This window comes from Meriones unguiculatus, chromosome 3, assembly GCF_030254825.1.
Source record: "Meriones unguiculatus strain TT.TT164.6M chromosome 3, Bangor_MerUng_6.1, whole genome shotgun sequence".
NCBI classification, from domain to species: Eukaryota; Metazoa; Chordata; class Mammalia; order Rodentia; family Muridae; genus Meriones; species Meriones unguiculatus.
This window is the reverse complement of record NC_083351.1, coordinates 99,359,195-99,378,092: the sequence shown is the minus strand read 5'-3', so window position 1 is coordinate 99,378,092 and position 18,898 is coordinate 99,359,195. Positions and strand designations below refer to the sequence as shown.

The window sequence follows — 18,898 nt, the reverse complement described above, 5'->3', positions numbered from 1 at the left end:
ACTCTCATTTTGTCTATGCCATACCTTTGCAGATGAGTGAGGAGGCTCATGGGAAGGTGAGGTGCCATTCAAAAGCCGAAAACACAGGTTAGATGCTTGTTAGATGCAAACTGTAAACCAACAACAAAATCTTTATGCATGTCAGCATGATATTTGTGATACACAAAAAAGCTACCTATTTGGAGCTCAGATTTAACTAGATGATGACATTTAATTCGGCAACCCTTCCACACATCTGTTTCTATGGCTAGTGGGGTGAAGAACCACTATAGGATGGACCAGGTACCCTCCACATTTGTGTGTCGACATTCCAAGTCCTGGGACCTCAGAGTATAATCTGATCAGAAGAGAGAATCTTCAGGGAGGTAGTTATACTAAAATGTGGGGTTTGCTGGGGGTTGGGGCGGGCCCCAATTCAATATGGCTGCTGTCCTAAGAGGACAACCCAGATAAGGATACAGCATGAAGTCAGACATCTGCAAGTCATCAAGGAGAGATATCTTTCACCTGCTGACACCTAACCATCTCAAACCAGCAGCTTCTGGAACTGTAGGAAAGTGTGTTTCTGTTGTTTGAGGTGCCCGGCCTATGTGCTGGTTATGGTGTTGATGATACACAAGCCAGTGTTCTTGCACAAAGAAAGGGGAGACATTCTGGAGAAGGTGTGGAGAAGTGAAGGCTTCTGGGTGTAGGATGGATGGCCCAGGAGACAGGCCCCTCAACAATAATATTAACTTCCCCCCTCCTTACCCCTTTCCTCTCCTCAGCATCCTGCTTCTTGGTCCTGATACCTTGTCTCCAGGCACCTCCTCCCTCCTGCCAGTGGCAATGGTGAGGAGAGTTAGGGACTGGAGGGGGATAAGGATTGAAGCTCCAGGCTCTCTCCTGCAACTGCCCCATCTTTACAGAGGTGGATTCACCTGTGAAGTGAATCTCAGGGCAGCATTGCAGGGTGAGTTAGCATGAAGCAGACTTGGAGTTTTGAGTAAAGTTTTTAAGCTGGGAGTGGCGGTGCACTCCTGTCTCCACAGAAGATACAGTCAGGAGGGTCCAAAGATCAGGGTATTTTCAGCTATGTAGTTTGAGGCTAGTCCAAGACAGGAGACCGTCAAAATGAAAAAGGCAAAGAAAAACAAAAAGGGGTTTAAGTTTTCTTTTTATTATCTGTGTTTAATTACCTCTCTCTCTCCCTCCCTCTCTCTCTCTCTCTGTGTTCATGAAAGCAGTGTCTATGGAGACAAGAATGAACTGAGGGGCTCAAGATGGATGCTGCAAACTGAACTCAAGTCCTCTCTTAACCAACAAACCATCTCTCCTGCCTCGAGGAAAATGTTTTAACATCAATTAAAGTAGAAGCATGAGGCAGATGAAGGCAGAGCTTGGAGAAAGGACTTTGTGCTTCGAAAGCATGCATGGGTGCTGCTTCTTGTGTTTCAGCGGTGTGGTCCTGATGGCTTCAGAAGTCATATTGTTCAGGAGTATGTGTGTGTGTGCCTGTATGTGCCTGTGTGTGTAAGAATGAGATTAAAGGGTGGCTTCGGCCATACATTGGATAATAGTACCAGCTGATAGGATAAAAGCAGATGTCAAAGGGACCCTCACTACAAGGAAGTGATGGATTGTTTGCTTGGACCATAACCAAGGTGATGATCTTGCTGGTGAGATTCTCTCTCTCTCTCTCTCTGCCTCCAGCTCATAGATGAGAATGTGAGCCCCCAGCCACTGCTCCAGCACCAGGCCTGCCTGCCACTGCCTTGCTCCCCGCCATGATGGCATGGACTCACCCTCTGAGACTGTGAGCCACAATAAACTCTTCTAAAAGTTGCCTTGGTTATGGTGTGTTGTCATGGCAGTAAAAATATAACTAAGACTCTGACCTAACATGGCTGCGAAAATCACCCTGATAAAGTCAAAGGGTCAGATGAAAGCCTGAGGATCTAGCATCCCCCATTCTCACTGTCACTGGAGCAGTCTGGGGCCCTGAGATAGCTTCCAGGGTCTAGATCACTCTGCTGACTTAGGCATGATCTCCAGCATGGAGATCTCTAACAGCCCCAAAACACTGGAATGGCCCAAAGGTCCATGAAAACACCAGTTCTGGCTCAGAAGTTGGTCAGCCTGAGGTTCTTGAGACCAGGAAGAGAGAGATCCTTGGGTGGTTGTCACCTGGAAGCTTGTGAGATGACCAGAATCTCACTTCCCCCACCCAGGACCTGTGAGTCAAGGCTGCATTTCAACAAGCCATAGACAGGATGGATACACAGGCAAACTAGACCAACCTGCTTCAGCTCAAAGGAACACTGATCAGGGAGTGGAAATCTGAGAGGACAGAACAGGGCCACCAGCACCCCAACTTCTGCAGATACTTAATGCAAATGTTCTAGAAAATGTGTTTGCCAGCTATGCAAATACATTCTCTGAAAATTGATGCTTTCAGGTCGTGTACAAAGGTCCCTCATCCTGATACATGTAACCCAGGCACAAAGTCCAAAAAAACATGAAAAGGAAAGAGCAAACACGGGGATAAAGAAGCTACAAAATACAACCAAGTGATGGTGAGTTTTCATCTCTCTGGTTAAAAAATACCTAGATGTGGGGTGGGATGGGGTGGATGACTCAGTGGTAGAGAACTTGCTCAGCTTGCACAAAAATTCCTGGGTTCAATGTCTAACATTATTTAAAAAAAAAAAGGAAAGAAAAAGAAAGGAAGAAAGAAAGAAGGAAGGAAAGAAAGAAAGAAAGAAAGAAAGAAAGAAAGAAAGAAAGACATGAAGAGAGAAAGAAAGGAGTTGTGGGCTCAAGGGCAGCAGGTGCAGTGACTGAAGAAGCATAGAAACCAGGGGTGTAATGTAATGATAGAGTACTGGCCAACCGTATGCAAGGCCCTGTGCTAATCCCCAGCTCTTGAGGGTGGGGGTGGGGGTGGGGTGAGGCAGGGAGGACTATGAGATGTGGATGAGAAAAGGATACTCTGTGGAAAGATGGACCACTTGATATCAGAAGCGTCATCCACAATTCAGTGGGTGAAATGTGAGCTTCCTTCAACTCTCTCAGTGTAAGCTGCATTCTGCCTATTATGAGACGACAAAATCAGGGGAAAAGGCCTCAGCCAAAAGCTGTGTGCGTCTCTTCCTGTTTCTGAGACTGCAGGACTGGAATGACATGGGTCAGCCAGAAGCTGGTGGGCCTGAGGGCATCCACCAAAAGACGGAACTTATTCCTCTCCTTTTCAAGGAACAACAATGAGCCTTGGTTTTCCCCAGTCTGGAACCCAGTTTTTGAAAATGACCAAAAGTTATTCGGAATCTTATCAGCCGGTTGCGGTGGCTGACCAAACTAAACTCCGTGCTCAGAGACAAATATGAAATGTAGCAATAGCATAATATCTCTGGTGTCTTCCTGCAGGTTGTCAACTGCTTGAGTGTGAACAGGTTCCTAATTGTCACATTCCCACTGCCTCCTACCCCCACCTCAGTTCCTGCTCAAACATAAGGCACGGTCTTATTATAGGTATCACAGAGATGGTCACCACACAAAAGGTGGCATTAAGAGCATGGACTGGCCAGGAGGCAGCAAAAGAGCCAAGGAAAAGCCTGGCCTGGAGTGTCCTGGGCAGCTATGGCAAAGTACCACACATGGTGGCTAAAACCGAGGAGTTTATCTCACTGTCTCACAGTCCTGAGGTGGAAGAGTTCACAAAGTGTCCACAAGGTGAGCCTTTTCTGAAGTCTGCAAGGGAAGATCCTCTGCCATGGTCTGAGAAGTGGCCCCCGTGGGCTTGGGTACTTGACATGGAACCCAGCTGGTGGCACTGTTTGACAAGGTTTTTTGACCTTTAGGAGGTGGAGCTGAAAGAAGCGGGTCACTGCAGGTGGCCTTGAGGTTGCATAGCCCTGCTCTGCTTCCTGTTTGCACTCTGCTTCTTGACAGCAGACACAACATGAACAGCTGCTTCCCAGTCCTGCCACCGTGCCTTCCCTGCCATGATGGATGTACCTCCTTGGACTATAAGAAGAAAGAAATCTTCCTTTAGGATGCTTCTAGTTAGGTACTTCAGTTACAACGACTGGAAAAGCACCCACCTTCCTTGCCTTATCCCAGCTCCTGGCCATTCTTGGTGCTTGTGGCATAAAGTTCACCTTGTAAATTGCAGTCAGCTTGAACATATTAATAAGCTCAGAGTCACCAATAATGTATCAGTGGTAAGGAAAGAAACCAAAGCACTTCCCCTTGGTGTCATTTAACCAAGCGCAAGCCCAGATTTGAACTCCCTACTTTTTTCCCCCCGTGTGTCTTTGGTGCTCTTGTCTGTCTGTCTGAGTCTGAATCTGTACCTCTCTGAATGCTGTCTTGTGAATCTTTCGGGGGAGGGGAGTGTACCTAGTGAAGAATTTTCCTATTTCTTTTATTGAACAGTACGAAAATTGTCACGTGGGGAAGGAAAGAGGGATACTTTCCCGAAATCTTTAACAAAATTTTACAATGGATTAAGTCACTGATGCCAGTTGACCCCAAGTGACCCAGACAACAAACAGTATTACAAATGCCGCTGGCTATCGAGAGCATCTACATGCTGTGTTCAACATTCATGGCGGTGTGCTGGCTAGCTTTATGTCAGCTTGATACAAGCTAGCTCAAAGGAGGGAAGCTCAATTGAGAAATATCTCTGTAAGAGCCAGCTCTAGGGCATTTTTTAAATTAGTGATTCTCATTGTAGGTGATGCTGTCCCTGGACTGGTGGGCCTGGGTTCTATAAGAAAGCAGTCTCAGCAAGCCAGTAAGCAGAAGTTCTCCATGACTTCTGCATCAGTTCCTGCCTTCAGGTTCCTGCGCTGTTTGAGTTCCTGTCCTGGCTTCCTTCCGTGATGGACTACAAAGTGGATGTGTTAGCCAAATTAACCCTTTTGCTCCCCAACTTGCTTTTGATCATGGTGTTTTATCACAGCAATAGAAACCCTAAGACAAGTGGATATTCATTCTATAAGACTGCCTTCAGCCTATATTTCTGTTTCTAGCAAATGATTATCAACAGGCACACACATGTGCCCACACATACACAAACACACATACATACACATGCACACATGCATGCCTGTACTACTCCTGAGCCAAGGTCATAAAAGAGTACATACTTTAATTTCAGAGCTATAGGTTGGCTTAAGCTGTAGAAGTTGCTTACATGGGAAATGCAGGACTAGGAAGGTTAATTGTTATATTGTTCTCTTAAAGGTGGGTTAAATAACAGGCTGATTACACAGTAGGATAGCAGCCTTAAATCTTGTGACCTCAAAGTCGGTTATTAACTCTAGCTGCAAGGTCTAGCACCAGTTCCAGTCTCTTAGTAAAGAGAGTAATAAATTTTGTTATCATTATGCATTGCTGCAGCAGCATCACTGGTCAGAAGAAAAGGATCCAAGTCATGTTTCTGGCCTTGAGGAAAGACAACCTTCTGAAAGCCTGGGAGGTCTCTAATAGCTAACTAAGCCTTCTCAGGTGACTGTCAGGCCAAGGACTCCTGGTAAAGAAAAGTGACATACCCTTGCCCTTTCCTCTAACAGTCAATAAAAAATGGGCCTGTCTATCACCTGGACAGGAAAATAAGCTGTCTGTTTTAGGGATTTTAAGAAATAGTATTGTGAACTGGGCACAGTAGAGCACTTCTGTAATCCTGGAACTCGAAAGGAGGCAGAGGCAGGTGGATCTCTGTGAGTTCGAGGCCAGCCTGGTCTAAAAGCGAGTCCAGAACAGCCAAGGCTTCACAGAGAAACCCTGTCTCAGAAAATAAAAAAGAAATAGTATTGTGAAATGTGTTGGTTCCCTAATTTCTTTCTCAGCCAATTTATTGTTTGTGTAAAGGAGGGCTATTAGCTTTTTTTTTTTTTTAAATACTTTTTTACCCAGCCACTCTGCCAAAGGTGTTTATCAGCTGTAGGAGTTCCCTGGTGAAATTCGGGAGGGTCACTTATGTTGGGAACCGTAAGCAGGTACCTCTACGGCCAGTCCCAAGAGACCTGACAAACGGGATCTCAGGCATCAGTGAGGCCACCTACGGACCACCTGTGGACTACCTGAGACCACCTGTGCATGCTCTGGGTCACCTTAAAGAGAACTCGAACCACCTCCTCTCTCTCTCTCTCTCTCTCTCCTACCCTACCCAGAGATGGTCTCTGTGACCCCCTCCTTCTTCTCTTAATAAAACCTCCCACGTGGAACCAGTCGTGTGGTGTGATTTATGAACACGCCGTGTAACTTCACTGCATGGTCCTAATATTGATGCATTGGCCAGATAGTAGCTTTCAGAGGCCACACCACATGGTGGTTGCTTTCGGCACTAGCGACGTCACCGGAGCTGCTGGAAACATATTTCATTTCAAATCCACCCTTGACCCACTCTCTGGCAACCAGATCACTACCTCCTACATGCAACACTGGCTGGATTGGTGAGTTCCCCTCATTGGTCAGCATAAATGTCTCTCTTGGTAGGGGAAGATTAACCATTGATCGTCCGGCAACTTTCTGGTACCTTTTGAGACGGAGGAACCCTCAACCAAGGCCTTCACTGGTCACGGTTGACCCTTTTTGCTGACCTCCATTCAGGGCTTCTCTTTCCCTTGGGTGAGATTTTTGCCCCTTTTAGCACGGTTTTGCCCCTCCCCTCTCGCTTGTCTATGAAAATCCTGGCACTAAGTAAACCCTACAGGCAGCTCTGCCCTTGGTCTCTGGCCAAAGCTGGCCAGCTTTTGGAACAGAGTGTACCAATCTACTGAGTCAAACCTTGCTCGTGGGATGCCTTGACAGGTCACTGACTCCTACCTGCCCAATGGGAATAGTCCATTCGTCCATTCCTCCAGATTCTTCTCTGGGATGTCTTCTGGAGAATTTCAGATTTCTACACTTAGTGCCCACTTTGAGGGCCTCTAAGCTTACACACTTCTGTAACCAAACTTGGCCCCAATTTCCTTAAATGACAGATACAAAGCAAAGCCTTTTTAATTACTGCCAATGATTGGGTAAATGGAGGTTCCCATGTTCAAGTGTCTTTGATCCAAACCTTCCACTTCTGTTCGCTCTCCCAAAAATTTTAAATGTACACCTAAAGGAATTTTCTCTATAATCTACATAACTTTGTCTTCTGCCTATATATATGTTTCAGTATCCTGCCAGACCCAGGTGTTTCCTACATCCATGACAGTGCTAAAGCAGCTACCACAGGTGTTCCAGTCTGACCTCACAGACTTCCGTCAAACTGGACCTGCACTTTCCCTCCTAGACAAGGAGGTTCTCATAGACCCTGGACAGCATCAAAACAACCTGTTCTTCCTGGACCTGCCCAGCACTTCAGCATTTTGACCTCCCTACAGCACCCCCAGTGTCAGCAGGAAGTAGCCAGAAGATAATCTACACCCGTTATTCACTTATTACTTACAAAAGGCTGGAATGATATTTCAGATACAGGACAAGTAGCTCCACGTTCTCCCAGAATTCCTCAGTCCCCTCTCTACTGCTGGGCATGGTTGGCAATTCCAACCTTACCCTGAACTTTCCAAGGCAGGGGCTTCCCCTCCTCCTCTTGACCATGTAATCTGAACATTTTGTTGCTATTACTTTTTTTTCTCTCTCTCTCTCTTACCTCTTTGCATGGCAACCAAGAGCTGCTTCCAATGAACCTAATTTTGTATACTTGCTTTACATGAAAAGCAGCCCAAGCTCCTCATTTTTTAATTATAGAAAGAGGGAGGAATGTTAGTATTTAGGCAGCCTCCTTCTGGGTTGCCTAGCAACCTACGATGTCATTATGTGTTGCCCACCAGGTAGCCACACCTGTCAGGTGTGTGGTTCAGTTGCTCCATAAAAGAATAAACCTGCCACTTTGTCACTTTCTTGCCCTCTTGCCCTCTTACTCTCTCCCTCTCCTGCCCTCTCCCCTTTCTCTGTCAGGGCATCCCTACCCTTCCCCCTATCATGTCTTACTCTCTCCTCTCTCTCTCTCCTCATCTCCACCCAATAAGCCTCTTTCACATAAAATCTGTTGTGCCCATCATCATTTCATTGGTCCTAACAACTTATGTATACTATCATATCATCTGTAAATAGTGATACGTTGACTTCTTCCTTTCCAATTTGTATCCCCTTGATCTCCTTTAGTTGACTTATTGCTCCAGCTAAAATGTCAAGTACTATGTTGAAGAAATATGGAGAGAGTGGGCAGCCCTGTCTTGTTCCTGGTTGTAGAGGAATTGTTTAAAGTTTCTCTCCATTTAATTTGATGTTGGCTATCAGCTTGCTGTATATTGCCTTTATTGTGTTTAGATATGGGTATTGCAACCCTGATCTCTCCAAGACTTTTATTGTGAAGGGGTGGTGGATTTTGTCACAGTTTTTCAGCATCTGGTGGGATGATTATGTGGGTCTTTTCTTCTTCAGTTTGTTTATATGGAGAAGGTGAAATAATTAGATGTGGGGGATAGATGAATGGAGAGGACTGGGTGAGGAAGGGGTGGGGGTGGGACTAGGAGGAATTGGGGGGATGGAGAGTCAGCGTACTGGGAGAGACAACTGGAATTGGGGCACATCTCTAGGAAGAGCTACAAACCTAGGGCAATAGGAACATCCAGGAATTGATGAGGGAGCAAAGACCCTTAGCAATGGGAGATACAGAGCCTGAACCTGCCATCTCCTGTGTCCAGGCAAGACTTCCAGTTTAGGACATCAACCCAGTTACAGGACATTTGACCACAATTTGTCCTGCCTACAGGATGTGCAGGGGTAAAAGATGGAGCAGAATTGAGGGAAGGACCAACCAATGACTGGCTCAGTTTGGGACCCATGCCATGGAGAGGGAGTGCACTCCCGACACTATTAATGGGTTTTTGCTTTGTTTTGTTTTGCTATACCTGCAGATGGGAGTGTAGCATAGCTGTCATCAAAGAGGCTTCACCCATCAACTGATGGAAACTGATGCTGAGACCCACAGCCAAACATTAAGTAGAGCTCTGGGAATCCTGTGGAAGAGGGGGAGGAAGGATCAGAGGAGCCAGAGAGGTCAAGGACATCACAAGAAAACCTACAGAATCAACTAACCTGGGCTCGTAAGGGCTCACAGAGACTGAACCACCAACCAGAGAGCATGTGTGGGCCAGACCTAGGCCCCCTACACATATGTAACAGTTGTGCAGTTTGGTCCTTATTTGGAACTCCTCAAGCAGGAGCAGGGTCCATCTCTGACTACATCACCTGCCTTTGGATGTTTTCCCCCTAACTGGGCTGCCTTGTCTAGATGTACCTTGGCCAGTCATCTTAGGTTAGTTTGTTATTAAGGACCTTCCAGACTTTCGGAACTGTGTCTTTCCTAAGACCCCTGGTGCCCACCACGGGGGGAGGGGCTTACAGCTGCAAACTCTGCCCATCACCCCTCCACACAAGCTCTGCTCTTTTCTCTCCCAGCAGGAGAGCTCAGGCTGCCTAGGAACCAGGCTTGTGGTTGGGAGCCAAGCGGTGCTCATTTGGTTTATTTATCTTCCGGGAGCTTCATCTATTTTGGGTCTCACATATCATTCTGAAAAGGCTTGGGCTGTTGCACTTGTTCAGGGTGGAGTAAGAGCACTTGTCTCAAACAAAGCTGAAAAACATTTCCGTGCCTCCTCACCAGGCCTGTGGGCTCATCCAGCACCAGGCCCAGTCTCAACCTGGCTGCCTCTGCAGTAATCACTGCAGAGCATCCAGGCCTGGCCCTCCCCGTGGCCATATCTGTCATTCTCAAGAAAGAAAGCCAGCACTTCCCTTTCCTTTAGAAACGTTCTATTCCCGGTGGGACAGGGCTTCTCAGAGCATGTCCTGCCTTCCTCCAGAACCCCACCCAAGTCACATGGCAGTCCTGTGATCCAGGCCTGCCTTTGTGTTGGGATATGAGTTCCTGGCAGCTGTGATTGATCCAGTGTTGACAGGTGGCTGAGGCTGGCCCATTCTTGGGCAGTGGGGCTGCTCACCTGGAGTCTGAATGGAGTCTCTCTGAGGGATTTCTAAACTGCAGTGACATCAGCAAGTGCACCGTCCTTAATGTGTGCTACCCTGGCTTTCTTCTGCTCGGACTTTTCCCGTACACCACAGTGGGAGCCATGCCCATCTCAGACAAGCCCTATATCAAAGTCAGAACCTAGGGAAGACTTCACTCCCTTCTGAAGTCTGTTCTAGTCCTGAAGGTCTAGGACCTGGAGCTCACCAGACTCCTAACTCATTTGCCTTTTAGTCTAAACTGCTTTGAACTTGATTTGCCGTTTGCCACTGAAGAAGTCCTAACAAATTCCCATCTTGGATGTCTTTCAGTGACTACAGTGGTGTAGACAGGATCTTAACAGCTCAGTGTAGCTCCATGGCCCATGTTTCCTCACTGGAAACACAGCTCCTGACCTTGATCTTCAAAGGTGCAGGTTCTTTTGGGGCTCTTCCAGCCCCTCATTCCCTCCAGATGCCACAGCACCTGCCGCCGGGCAGCTGCGCTCTTCTGTCTCGGGGCAATCAGCTGCATCTGTGTTTCCTTCGCTTCACTGGGAGCCTGAGAGCCTGTAGTCACAGTAGTTTTGGAAACTCTGAATGTCTTTAACTAATAATAGGCACAGAACATCCAAACTCACCTTGAGGGGTTTAGTGCTGAGTGTGAACGTGCTGTGTGTAGTAAATGGTTGTGGAAATATACTTCAGGAAAAGCCAGGCTCCTGCTACACCATTTATTTAAAAAATATATTTTCAGAAGGTGGTGGCTGGGGTGGTTCAGAGGTCAAGAACACCTCTTCCTCTTGCAGTGGACCAGAGTTTAGTTCCCGGTACACACAGCAGGCCCTCACAACCACCTGTAACTCCAGCTCCATGGTGACATTTCCCTCTCTGCTGGCATCCATGAGCAACTGCACTCGTGTGAGTCCATGTGAGCACACACATACACAAGGTTAAAAATAAAACAATAAATCTAAAAAAGATATTTTCAAGCTGGGTGGTGCTGGCACATGCCTTAAATCCCAGCACTCAGGGGACAGAGGCAGACGAATCTCTGCGAGTTTGAGGCCAGCCTGGTCTACAGAGCGAGCTCCAGAGCAGCCTGGGCTACACAGAGATACCCTGTCTCAAAAACAAACAAACAAACAAACAAAAAAAACAAATCATATATATATATATTCAAAAGTGAAAAATACTGGGCTACATATTAGTATGGATGCAAAGTTAAACTGGTTCCAATATCACTCGAAGTGCTGCTCACTTGGCTTCTTTACATCAAGCATATGCTTGTTTTACCAAAACAGTATAATCTGGCAAAGGTTTTCTTTTTCTTCAAAACAACTTTTAAACCACATTTTCAAAATTTTCTACAGTACACTTATTACTTAAAAACTCAATTATTATAAAATGAACTACTGTGAAATCAGTTCTACCAGTTTGGAGGAACAAAATAAAAGCATCGATTCCACTGCTTACTTTAAAGAAAAATCTGAAATAGTCAAAGCAAGCCTAAAGGGAAAGATTACTGCTGGAGGCATCACAACACCTGACTTTGCTATGCAGACAATGTTAGCCTGGAACTGGCATTAAAAACAGGCTGGCCAACAACAGAAGAGTGGACATTGAAAACCTATGGCCACCTTATAGAAGCAGCAAAAACATGATGTGGGAGAAGACCCACGTCACGCAGACAATGCTAGATAACCAAATTCAGAAGAATCAAATCAGATCTTTATCTTTCATCCTGTATAAAAACCAACTCAGCAGCCAGGTGGTGGCACATGCTGTCAACCCCAGAACTTGGGAGGTCAAGGCAAGTTGATCTCTGAGTTCAAAGCCAGCGTGGTCTATGTCTAGTGGTCCAGACTAGTCAGAGCTACAAAGTGAGACCTTGTCTCAAAGAAAGGGGGGCGGCAGGATGAATCTGAAGCAGACCGCAGATCTCAATTTAAAGCCAGAAGCTACTAAAGTAAAGCAGGGATAAGCTTCAATGTGCTGGGTCAGCAAGAACTTGCTGGGACATCCTCCCCCCAGGAAGCAACAGGTGAGGTTGCTTTACCTGAAAAGGCTCCTGCACAGCAGAGGAAACAATAGGCAGAGCCAGCAGCCCAGGACAGGAGACTCGTGATCAGCTGTACTTCAGACAAAGGGCTAATGTGCAGAACTGAGGATCCTAGCTCAAACACCAAGGAAAGAAAACTGCCAATCAACAAGTGGGTCAAGCAGTAAATGGAAAAATTAAAATAGCCAAAAACTATTTTTTTTCTGAAGTTTTCAACATCTTTAGTAGTCAGGGAAGTGTAAATTAAAGCTATTTTGAGATACTACCTAACCCCAGCCAAAATGGATATCATCAAGAATCTGATAACAAATAACAGAGAGGATATGGAGGGGGAAGAAAACCTTTATTCACTGCTGGAGGGAGTGCACATTGGTACAGCCAATATGGAAATCAGTTTGGAGAATGCTCAAAAAATTAGAAATAGAGCTACCATTTGACCCAGCCATTCCATTCCTGGGCATGTACCCAGAGAACTCCATACCCTACTGTAGAGATATTTGCACATTCATGTTTGTTGCTGCTCCAGCTATGACAGCATGGAAATGGAACCAGGCAAGGTGTCCACCAACATATGAGCAGATAATGGAAATTTTGCACATATACACATTGGAATGCTATACAACTACATACATTCATCTATAAAGAACAATGGAGTCATGAAACTTCTAGGAAAAAAATGAATGGACTTAGAAAGTACAAAGTAAGCAAGGTGAACTACACTCAGAAAGACAAGAATCCCATGTTCTCCCTCATCTGCAGGTCTTAGCCTATAACGTATACACATAGCTGTGAAAAGTGGTTTAAGTGTGAATAACTTCTAAGTGTTTAGAGAGGAGACAAATACCGCCATTATTAGATGATGAGTAAAGATGCGCTATGGGGCACACATGGCTCATGAACAAGCATAGAATGTTAATATTTTCTTGTTTTGACTCCATCACACTTGTATATCTTCTCCACACGGGAGGGCCAAACTTCAACCGATGACAAGAATCAGAGAACAAACTGGGAAAGGCACAAATCTTTGAAATTGCAAAGCCTGCCCTCAGGGACACGTTTCCTCCAGCAAGTCCTTAACTCCTGAACCTATCCAAACAGTGCTATCAACTGGGGACCCAGGATTCAAATGCCCGAGACTGTGGGAGCCATCTCCTTTGTACCACCACACTCTGACAGGCCAGCTGGGCTCTAAAAAGGTCCTTCTGTCACCATCACATAAATGGACAGCCCTAGGCCTTCAAGGCAAGGTATTAAGGAGAGACCACTCAGCCACGCGAGGGGACTCGATGTACCCTTTCATGATTTAAACATTTTTTTAATGTCACATTTATTCATTGTGTGTATGTGTGCCCCCACACGACAGCATGAGTGTGGAGGTCAGAGGACAGTTTGTAGAAGTCTGTGCTCTTCTTCTACCACGGGGGCTTCAGGGGTCAAACTCAAGACTGTCAGGCTTGATAGCAAGGACCTTGACCTGCTGAACCACCTCCCTGGTCCTCACCGAGCTCCTGGGCTGCCAGCTACCCTCAGACGCAGCGACAGAGAAAAAAAATATGTCCCTGGGCACGCGCTTCTTCCTTCTGTCTGTCCTTAGCCCTGTGATAGCACCTTTACTTTCGTTGAGGACCCCCTGACCCCTACTGTATCAAAAAAAAAAAAAGCGATCAGAATCCAAGAGAGTACTCTAAGAGGGACCTGTCATTCTGCAAAGCCCACTGATGATGAAAGCCTAGTTCACCAGCCCTGCGCTATGGCTCCCCCAAAGGTATTTGTGCCCCGAAAGGTACTGGGAAGAAGCAAATATTTGGGGGCATGCTCTGTAAAACATTTTTGGACTCTGGACCCTTATGTCCTCCGCTCTCATCCCCTCACTCTCATTTCTCCTCCAACCTTTCCAGCACCTTCCTGGCCACTATGACCTCCTGCTGTGGTGACTTGAATGACCCCTGAAGCCATAGGCCCAAACAAATCTTTGCTGTAGCGCGTCAGCTCCTTTATTTCAGCAACCAGAGAGTCAGAAAAGAATTTGTGAGCTGGTAGTGTGGAACATTCTAGAACAGCGTACCAGCTTCAGAGAGTCATGTAGGGGTCCTCTAATGGGCAAACTGCATTTTCTGATGATCTGGGGTCAAGAGTGGCAGTTCGAAGTGATGACAGTTCCCCACAGACAATCTCACAGACCAACCTAATTTAGAGAATCCTTCCTCAAAACTTTCTAGGTGATTCTAGATTGCGTCAAGTTAACAGTAAAAAAAACTAACTATCATAGTCTGTGCTCCCAGAGGAGTTGGGATTTTTCTACAACAGAAAGTTAGGCCTGGATAATTTTACCTGAAGCTACCTTCAACCTCCATAATGGTGCTGTATCATTTACTTCACACACAGTTGGGTCTAGACAAAAAAAAAAAAAAAAAAAAATAGACATTTTTAATTAATGCAAGACTCTATCAAGATACATGTTTGTATACTTTGTATCCCTAGGGGACAATCAAAGGAAAAGAAACTCAGCAGAAGTAGCTACATTTTTTAAGGCCAATTCCAGCCAATTTATTCCTTTATTTGCTCTTGGACAGAGTTTGAAGACTATTTTTAGCACTTTCCCTGCTCAGGCTGGGATGTCTTCAAGTCATCCATCCACCATGAGGAATTGGTGTGTGCAGAGGTGGACACAGGATTACACTGTGTCCCCTGGCCTTCTGCAAAGTTGTCACCAGCCAGACTCTTGCATATGGCCCCACTTGCAAGTAGAAGCTTTGCAAGTGTGGTTCAGATGGGACTATATGGGTAAGATGAACGTCCTTACCAGCGCTGTCTCAATAAGGATGAAGGCTCTGTGAAGAGGGAGGTGGGGATTTAAGTGATGTATCTACAAGCCAAGGACTACTAAGGGTTGTCAGAAGCCAGCAGAACCTGGAAGAAGCTGGGAAGGGGTCTTCCTGTGGCTTAGAGAGGAAGAGGGGCTCGGCAACTCTCAATCTGGATTTCTAATCTCAGTGGTATATCAAGGCTGAGCCCTATCCAAGAGGTTGCTGTGGGTCTGAGGGCTCAGAGCGAGCACCAGAGGGTAATACTGAGCAGCGCACTGTTCTTCTCAGTGCTGACAGCTGTTTTCCCTCTGCAGCCACAGATGCACAGTCATGGCAGAGCCTGTGCGAACTGCAAATATTCACCATTTAGATGCAAGTTCCCCGAAGCGACCAGGTCCCTCCCACTTCCACCTGCTCCATCCCAGGAAATAATGAATTCCAGTAACCCAGGTCTCTAGGTTGGCCCCAGCCCAGATCGCCAGGCAGCCACACAAGGCTGAGCATGCTCTGCATGGAGAATCACCTAGGCCAGCTGACAGAAAGGCCCGGTGGGGAGGTACTGTGGGCAGCTCCTGTCCGACCCAGGCTCCTTCAGCGGTGTGTTCCCTCTCAGGGCTGGGACCAAGAGTATCAGGAAAAGCATCCTCTCTCTCAAGCAAAGTACTGGATATCCTGTGTCATTCATGTCTAGGAGACTGACCAATTAATGAGCATCTTACACCCTCAGGTCCCGTGAGTGTCTAACCAACTCCAATCCTACCTCCTTTGCCTGGTGTCTGCATGACTTCATCCCACTTTATGCCATGCACAGCTGTTATTTAGTGTGAATGGCAGGAGCAGGACCTACCTCCCAGGGGAAGGCGAACAGTCCCCTGGATGCCACCTGGGACCAGCAGTGCTCAGACATTATCACATTGGGAGACATCTTTAAAAAGTAGAGCTTCCTGCTCAGTTGCATAAAGTTCGTGGGGTGGGAGGGAAGTGTCCACAATGAGCTAAGAATGATTTTATTCACATATAAATGCCTGAAAAGGTGAAGCATAAAGTTTGATGATGCAAACTGATGTAAACTTGTAACTTTGGTGGTGAGCAATAGGGTTTTCTTAGATTTATTTTTATAGCATGTGTATAAGTACTTTGCCTGCTGTTACACGTGTACCACATAGGTACCAGTGATGACCCTGGAGGCCAGAAGTCCTTGGTCACCGGGAACTGAAGTGATAGATGGTTGTGATCCACCATGTAGGAGGTGGGAACTGAACTCTGGTCCCTCTCCAGAGCACTGTGCACTTTTTTTTCTTGTTTTTTTTTTTTTTTTTTTTTTGAGCCAGGGTTTCTCTGTGTAGCCTTGGCTGTCCTGGACTCCTTTTGTAGACCAGGCTGACCTTGAAATCACAGAAATCTGCCTGCCTCTGCCTTCTTGAGTGCTGGAATTAAAGGTGTGCAGTCTTAACCACTGAGCCGGCTCTCCAGCCCCAACAATAAATTTTCATTGGGACAAAGGAGCACTTTTCATTTTCACATTGTTAATGGCTGAGTAGTCACAATAGGGGACACACATGGCCTGTAGAGCCTGAACTGTTTCCTGCATGATGTTCTGCAGAGAAAACCTCCTGGACTCCAGCGATCAAATTATCTGACTTTGAATTTCAAATCCACTCCTGACTGGCTTTGTAGCTTTAGGTCAGTTTTCCACCACATTCTGCCTCCATTTCCCCAGCTCCCAGTGGTCATGATAGTCCTATATCAAAACAGCTTTTATGAGATTTAGGAAAATTAGTTTTTTCAAAACTCTAACTATGGCGCTTGGAACACAGACATACCATAGATGGTGTATCAGTCAGCTTCCTGTAACTGTGACAAAGCACCTGAATTAACTGACTTAAGGTTTGTTTCAGCTCATGGTTTGGGAGTTGTGCTCCATGACTGAGCAAACCTTCTGTTTTTAAGCTTCTGCTGGGGGGTGGAGGACATTATCCAAGAGAATGAAGCAGAGAAAAGCTGCCTAATTTGTAGCTAGGAACTAAAAGAGACCAAGGATGGGGCTTCAACTCCACAGGGTCAGTTGAAGGGGATACCCCAATAACCTACACTTTGATAACGGTTTTGGCTTGATGGGAAACCCGTGCCCCATCATCTTGTTTTAACATTTTAGAATTAAGACCAATAGAGCTTGGAAAAAAAACTTTCCATGCTGAAAAGTTGGAAATGGTGATGAGATGAATAAAACAGCCCTTGTGCATCTGCTAGGGAATACAGAGTTTTCCTCCCACGTAACAAATTAGAAACCATCTGGGACTTGAGAAAACCGAGCTCAGGTTTCCTGAGTGAGTCTGTATGCATATGGAGCAATGGTGGAAAGTTCAGAAAATGATGAGTCAGTTTTAAAGAACTTCTGTGCACCAAGGGGTGAGGCTGCTGGAGGTTTTCTGGGTGGGGAGGAGGTGGGGATTTCAGGAGAATGAGAACTTGAATAATTCCCAGAGATTCAGATAGACCATCAGCTATTCTCTGGATCCATGTTAAAGTCTGTCCTCAGGCACTGCTACCAGATGATAAAACCTGTAAGAGGTAGAGCCGACTGGGCTCATTAGATCATTCAGACCCTGTGGGGTTGAAGCCCCATCCTTGGTCTCTTTTACTTCCTTGCCCCTGCTGGAAGGTAAGTGGAGGCAATAGGCAGCACTTCTGAGTCTGGATCTCAAGACATGTGTATGTGCTCTTCCTCTTCCAGCTGCTGCCTCTTCCTATGCCTTCCTCTTCCAGCGGCTCCCTCCTGCTGAGTCCTCCTCTTCCAGCTGCTTCCTCTTCCTGTGTCTTCCTCTTCCAGCAGCTCCCTCTTCCTATGCCTTCCTCTTCCAGCTGCTGCCTCTTCCTGTGTCTTCCTCTTCCAGCAGCTCCCTCTTCCTATGCCTTCCTCTTCCAGCTGCTGCCTCTTCCTGTGTCTTCCTCTTCCAGCAGCTCACTCTTTCTGCACTCCTCCCTCTTCCCATTGGCCGCAAACACACTGAGAGAAGAAAGTCCTGGGATGGCAAAGCAAGAGGATGAAGGTACCTGCTTCCCTGAAGGACCTGTGGAGCACAGGAGCTCTACCCTGAAGAAGCTCTCATCCTAGAGAAAAAGAATCAGCTATGTGCTTTAAGCTATGGCATCACTTCATTACAGCATCTAAGCTTTTTTGCTGTCTACACAATGCCATGTGTTCCTTTATCTTCTGCAGACTACAGATGAGAGTAAAGATCAAGAGGTTCCCACTTCCTAAACCCCATACTCAGTTGTAAAGCCAGTCTCCCAACTTGAAGACCTGTGCTCTGCTGAGGAACCTTCAGTATTGTCTGCCTATTAGAGATGGAGCAATGTCTCTGATGCTGTCTGTGGTGTGCTGGCAAACTGTGTGAACTTAGTGAGGAGAAAGGAGCTACACAGTGATTTGAACAAGGAAAATTTAAAACAGACTCAGTCAGGATTTGAACATTTGTCTGTAGAAGAGACTCCTACAGACTCTATGAATAGATAAAAGTAATAGCCATTGCTGCAAGGACTGGAAGATGGGCTCAAGATGGAGACTGGAGGGTGAGAGGAGCAGCCAAGCTTGCCTAGAGAGTCTGAGGATGCAGCTTCATCTTGCTAGAAATCTGCCCTCTAGGATGCCAGAGAAAGCTCCCAGGCTAGACCTCCTGTTAAGTCTTCTGCTACAAACCCCCTGGAGCTCTTTCCTGCCTATATTTTCTTTATATGCTTTCAAAGTTTTTTTTTTTTTTTTCAGAGTAATGTGTGATTTTATTCAAAGTACAAACCCATGCGTAACACTGGATCATGAACATAACACAAGGAAAAGCACAGTCATGGTCCCAGATCAGCAGCTGCTGTTCAGAAGCTGGGGGGAGGGAGGGACTGTAGGGGCTGTCTGAGGCTCTTTGCTTGGTAAAGCTCTTGTGCAGCCTCAGGACCCCGGAGAGAACCCCTCAGTGCAGAACAATACACCCCAGAACAATGAGAATGATAAATCTGATGCTTTGTAAGCAGCCTAGTATTGTTA

At 46.2% G+C, this 18,898-nt stretch overlaps 1 long non-coding RNA gene across 1 annotated transcript; it reads left to right on the top strand.

Annotated features, from left to right (window-relative positions):
• The first annotated feature begins 2,493 nt into the window (after positions 1-2,493).
• Positions 2,494-6,212, top strand: LOC110557397 (uncharacterized). The gene is made up of 4 exons (XR_002476951.2): positions 2,494-2,555; positions 3,511-3,711; positions 3,840-4,048; positions 4,718-6,212. It is a non-coding gene; the product is annotated as an uncharacterized LOC110557397 (long non-coding RNA).
• The last annotated feature ends 12,686 nt before the right edge of the window (positions 6,213-18,898 follow it).